This window comes from Leptonychotes weddellii, chromosome 2 (genome assembly GCF_054177405.1).
Source record: "Leptonychotes weddellii isolate Sample4059 chromosome 2, ASM5417740v2, whole genome shotgun sequence".
In the NCBI taxonomy this organism is placed as follows: Eukaryota; Metazoa; Chordata; class Mammalia; order Carnivora; family Phocidae; genus Leptonychotes; species Leptonychotes weddellii.
This window is the reverse complement of record NC_138370.1, coordinates 98171137-98177508: the sequence shown is the minus strand read 5'-3', so window position 1 is coordinate 98177508 and position 6372 is coordinate 98171137.

The window sequence follows — 6372 nt, the reverse complement described above, 5'->3', positions numbered from 1 at the left end:
GGGAGAGAATCTCAAGCAGACTCCCTGTTGAGTACAGAGGTTGACCTGGGGCTCCATCTCACAACCCCAAGATCATGACCTGAGCCAAAACAAGAGTCGGAGGCTTAACTGACTGAGCCACCCAGGTGCCCCAGGTGCTGTTTTTTAAACAATAAATTGAATCTATTTCGTGGTTGCTTCAAAATGTTTACTACAGATATTTAGATGTATTTAATGTATTATATATGTTTTAATGTACTTCACAGATGCTTCTAAATGTCTCCTGTAGACATTTAGATTGTTGTTTCACTGAATATATTTTTGGATACTGTTTTTTCTGAATTCTTTAAGACATGTTCTAAAATAAATTCTCAGTAGTAGAGTTACTATGTCAAAAGGTATAAGCATTTCTAGAGTTCTTGTCATGTTTAAAAAGAGAATTTCAAAAGAATTATACCAATTTCTGATCCTACCAGCAATTCATTGCAGGTTCTTTGTTTTTGTTTTGTTTTTAGAGAGAGAGCATGTGAGAGGCAGGGTGGGGGGGTCGGGGTGGAGAGAATCCAAGTAGGCTCCTTGCTCAGTGCGGGGCCCTACACAGGGCTCAATCCCACGACCCTGAGATCATGACCCGAGGCCAAAATCAAGAGTTGGACGCCTGACTGAGCCACCCAGGCGCCCCCCCCATTGCAGTTTTTATGCTCCTTTTCAATTATAGCTTAAATTATAATTTACTGGACTTTGTTGCAAGGTCACTTTCTAGTGTTCTTATCCAGCCATGACAATAGGGTAGAAGTTGGTGTGTTAATCTGTCAATGAGACATTCTGTAGGAAGTTTTTGTTATTAGTAATTGGGAGATACTTGGTCACAGGAACTCTTTTGCCTAGGATATGTCAGAGGAGGTGTGGGGGAAATCAGCTCCAAATAGGAAGTAAGGAAATGAGTTCTGGCTATGAGACAGGCCCTAGCAATTTTATCCCTTCCCTGTGTTTCCTTTCCGGCCCATTTTCCACTTGCCCTGTGGATAGCCCAGCCAAAGTGATTCTCTGTTCCCAAACTGTCTCTTTCCATGCTCTCCCTGTTGCATTTAAGGGTGGACTTTCCTGGTGGGGTTCCTGAAATCACCTGGCTTTAACGTAAAGAATGTGAGAATGAAAAGCTGACTTCATGCACAAAGAAAGTGGAGAGCCAAGGCCCCATGTGGAAGCCTGGATTAAAGAATTATAATTATATTTTCTATATTCTTTATATAGAATTTGTGTATATTTATGTGATAATTATATATTTGTTTACATATAATAGTTTGAGCTAAATGAATATCTGCCCTTTTTCACATGCTAAGTTTTCGTTGTGATTATGTTTCTATTGTTATGGTAGAAATGTTCCAGCCTAGGTAGTCCCCAGGCTTCCAGCACTGGGTTGCTGGGTCACCACGCCTACCCCCAGTGCCTACAGTTTGGTTCCCCATCCAAATACTCAGGGGTGTCCTGCTTTTGATAACAAGGATCAGTGCTCCCCTCCAGTGCCTCTTTGCACTCCCCAAGCTATAAACTGCCCTTACACAGATCAAAATTTACTTTGGGTCCCTAAGAGCCATTTAAGTGCAGCCCTGATGTCTATGCTTTTCCATATTTTTTCTCTTTTAAGGCTTCATTGTAAAAACTCTTACTCTTTTTCTTTTCTTTTTTTTTTTTTAAAGATTTTATTTATTTGTCAGAGAGAGAGAAAGAACAAGCAGGGGAAGCAGTAGGCAGAGGGAGAATCAGGCTCCCCGCTGAGCAGGGAGTCCTATGCGGGGTTCGATCCCAAGACCCTGGGATCATGACCTGAGCCGAACGAAGGCAGATGCTTAACAGACTGAGCCACCCAGGCATCCCTCTTACTCTTTTTCTGATATCACTTTTTTCCACCCCCCCAAACTCTTCCCTCTTTTTCTAATTATCTCCTGGAGGGATAGCTTAGGTATGTTGGAACTAAATGTCTCATGTTATGGTATACGTAAAAGAAATACAAAATAAGAGCTGTGTATCCTGTTCTAGATTTTTGCTGAAGGGAAACAGGCAATTGGCTAAGGATCACTACGTAATCAGTCGTGTATATACATCCACTCCACGATCCTTACTATACCAGCAACCCCTAGGCTTTGTGGTGGAGTGCTCAAGCTCCATACAGGGGGTCTTTAGCAGAGTAGACCAAAGTCTTGAGTGAGCTATGTCCTGTTTTGAGAGAGCAGTGTGTCCATCTGTGTAAGGGCAGTTTATAGCTTGGGGAGTGCAAAGAGGTACTGGAGGGGAGCACTAAACCTTGTTATCACAACGTTTTGATGCAGCTGAAGATTCCTTGATCATTTGCTCTTGCTGAACACGTTGGATTTAGTTCTAAAGAACCTCCTTTTCCCTAGCAGACCATGTCCGGTGGCAGTCATTTTGAGTATTCAGATACTTAGCCACTAGTATTTACTAAGACAATATTTAAATCTAATGGTGTATAAACCAGATTTCTTTATTTCCTCCCAATGAAAAAATTTTTAATATGCCAGCTTTCTGGTAATAATTATGGAAACGTACACTTTGTGACAGTTTCTTTTTCATTCATTAGGATAAACGAAAATTCAATAGGTAGATATTTTATGGATATATTTCAGGCACCAATATAACACTGAAATTGTTGCATTCCTTGAAATTGTTAAAATGGCATTGTTAGACTCGGGTTTTTAATCTTTTAAGTTACTTTTTTTGCTGCCTTTCCCCCAAAGTGTGCTAATCCTTGTGTTGGATTGGGTTTGGAAATCTGGGTCCCTCTTCAAGGACCCAAAATTGGGAAACATGAATCATCATTATTAGGTTTTTTGCAGGAACAAAATCCTAGATTAGGAGCATTGGTCAAGTAAGTGCTTTTGAGAAACAAATAATGTATTTAAATACAACATGGCAGCTTAAATTCTGACAGAAACTAGAGCCAAATATAGTGACCTTAATGGCTTTGGAGAAAGTATTGCTTTTTATAGCCTCAGACCAGAAAGCAGGGGCTTGTTCGGCCAGTCATGCAAAAGAACATTGTTGTGGTTGGCATAAGAAAATGAGAAATGGGGGCACCTGGGTGGCTCAGTCATTAAGCGTCTGCCTTTGGCTCAGGTCGTGATCCCAGGGTCCTGGGATCGAGCCCCGCATTGGGCTCCCTGCTCGGCGGGGAACCTGTTTCTCCCTCTCCCACTCCCCCTGTTTGTGTTCCCTCTCTTGCTGTGTGTCTCTCTCTGTCAAATAAATAAATAAAAATCTTAAAAAAAAAAAAGAAAATGAGAAATGTAGGCTTTATATAGACCTTTCTGGGTCTTCCCTGGTCTCTTTCCTTTCCTATTTTTTCCTTGCCTTATAGTGAAAACCTTGCTCTGCCTTGAGGAACCCAGGTGGGCTGAAGCACAGGGCTTTAAAACACAAAGACATGCCTTGCCTTCATGCTCCCCACGCACCTTTGCCCTCTACCGAGGCCTATATACCTCCACACCTAAATCGCAAGAAGCAGATGGGGCAAACCTGCTGGAGGTGCAGATTCTAGAAGCTTCCTTCTCTTTAATTTTTCAGCGGTTAATTCTTGCTACAAGGAAGTGCCTGTACCCCTAAATCTCTCAGATTGTACGTAGTAAGCTGTTTCTTGAACTCGTCTGTTGGCGCAGCACTAACCAGAAATACAATAACCATTGTATTTTAAATACATATCAAAACTAGACTTTAGACCTCTTCAAGGAAATTGTATTGGAGTGTGTCTGGGTGTCATTTCTACAACAGCACTGGGCATTGAGTAAGCCTCCCATTCTTCGGCATCTGCCCTCTGCTGTAACCACAGTATGTCCTAACTGCAAGTTCCTGGTTAAATGCTTCTCCTAAAGCTTCACCTTTGCCTCCACTCTATAGCAAGATCAGTTAACTCCCTTCTGGCGTTCTTGCTTGCAGGTGATTTCACTCAAGTCTCAAAGCGGTAATATTCTAGTAAACAGCGAGCTAGTAAACAGCAAGCGACGTTTCAAGATGTTGTTTTTAAATACCCATTTAAATAGGCTATGAAATTGTATAAAATATCCCCACAGTTTGGTCACCATGTGGTGGAGGGAGAAATCAATAGGTGTATTTCTTTTTCTTTTCTTTTTTTTTTTTTTTTTAAGATTTTACTTATTTATTTGAGAGAGAGCGAAAGCAAGAGAGCTCACAGAGGGAGAGGGAGAAGCAGACTTGCCACTGAGCAGAGAGCCTGACTCGGGACTCGATCTCAGGACCCTGATATCATGACCTGAGCTGAAGGCAGATGCTTAACTATCTGAGCCACACAGAAACCTCAATAGGTGTATTTCTAAATTATCTGAAGGACATGGAATAAAGGAGCTTTATTAGAGAATTATAAAATTATTTTTAAGGAACTGTTCTTTTTTTCCTTCTCATTTTTTATCATGGTTTTCCAGTAATCAGATATGCTTCCAAATCTAAAAACATTTTTGTTTTTGTGATGAGGAAATATACTGTTGACTGTGATCTATTTACTTAATTAGAAGTAGGTCTTCTAATACCACTAGAATATGTTGTGTGTTTTGGAGAGTATGTGAAACTGTTCAGCCAAGCTTCTGCTTTTCTTTTAGACCTGCCACCGGTTCTTAGGAGAAAATATAAGCTCCAATATCAGACTTAAATATATTTTTAAAATGTTAAATGGAGTTTTTGCGGCTTCCAGAAAAGTCCTCATTTCAATAGGTCATCTGTGCTCCTAGTCCAGAGTAATAAGTACTAAAACCCAAGGGCATCAGTTTCTAAGTATATTAATCTTTGGGGTATATAAGGAAGAATAGGAATGTAGAAGCAGATCATTATCACTGTTGTTTCGTCAGGCTGTAGATTTAACCTTTCTGATAAAGCCCCCAGGGTGTTGATACTAACCAAGTTCTGGCTGTTTTTGTTTGACCATTAAACAGGGAACAGGTGCTGCCAGTTGGAGGGGGGCAGGGGCAGCGGGAATGATGCTAGTGACCAAACATCTATTCTAATTATGGCATAATTACAGTTCAGATTATCAAGAGCATACATGGCTGTTTAAACAAGAGGGGCCTTCTTTTGCTCACGCGCTAAAGTAGATAAGCATTTTTGACACAAAGGCAAGACTTCAACCCAGGTTATTCTCCGAGACCTTGGGTATATCATACTTCACTGGCAGTGAGTTCAGAAAAGACGAGTGGGAAGTAGAAAATTCTAGCCTAGTGTACAGAATACCGAAAACGACAGATAAAGGAAGAAGACAAGACCAAGGGAGTCCCTCTGTCCCCACCCTCGAGAAACTCTAAGCTTTCCTAGATGTATCTAGAATGGAGGTGAGGAAAGGGGCTTAGGGCAAGCACAAGCCAGCCTTTGGGCAAAGTGCTTGATGTGTCCCCAACTCTACCCCTTAACTCTAGAATGTCTGATTTAGAGTATATCTAAAGGAAGTTAAAGAGGTATTTTAAATATTCCCTAGTCTGTGACCTCGTTTTATAGTCCTTTTCTATCTGCAGGTTCCCGGTCAATCTGTCTGTGTACCTATGTATCTAGTGTGTCTGTCTAACCTGTCTACACCCTCATTCACTTATTCATTTATTTGCCTCATCACATGTTCCACATTGTACCATGGGTGGTCGCCTTGTCTTTCCCTGTGACTCCAGCTGAGTCCCCTCCTCCTATTGGAGAACCTCAGTCCCCAATCCCAGGGTGGTGGTTTTGTCTTTCCAAAAGACACTGGAATCAGATCTGATCATCAGAATTCTGCAGCCGTTGCAATAAAAAGAATAGCAGCGTGGGGGCACGTAGGTGGCTCAGTTAAGCGTCCCACTCTTGGCTTCAGCTCAGGTCATGATCTCAGGGACATGAGATCGAGCCCCACATCAGGCTCTGAACTCAGTGCCAAGTATGTTGAGATTCTCTCTGCCCCTCTCCCGGTGCTTGCTTGCACTCTCTCTCCCTCTCTCTCAAATAAATAAATAAATAAATCTTAAAAAAAAAAAAAAGAATAGCAGTTAGAAAATAGAAGCCAGATTTTTATTTTTATTTTTTTTTAATTTTTTATTCTTATGTTAATCCCCATACATTACATCATTAGTTTTAGATGAAGTGTTCCATGATTCATTGTTTGTGCATAACACCCAGTGCTCCATGCAGAACGTGCCCTCCTCAATACCCACCACCAGGCTAACCCATCCTCCCACGCCCCTCCCCTCTAGAACCCTCAGTTTGTTTTTCAGAGTCCATCGTCTCTCATGGTTCATCTACCCAGAAGCCAGATTTTTAAAACATGCTATGGAACATTTTGCAAGTCAGATCTTAGGTACTTTATTGTATCAAACTTAAGTCAGAAACAATACAGGGTGAGTACTACCCCCC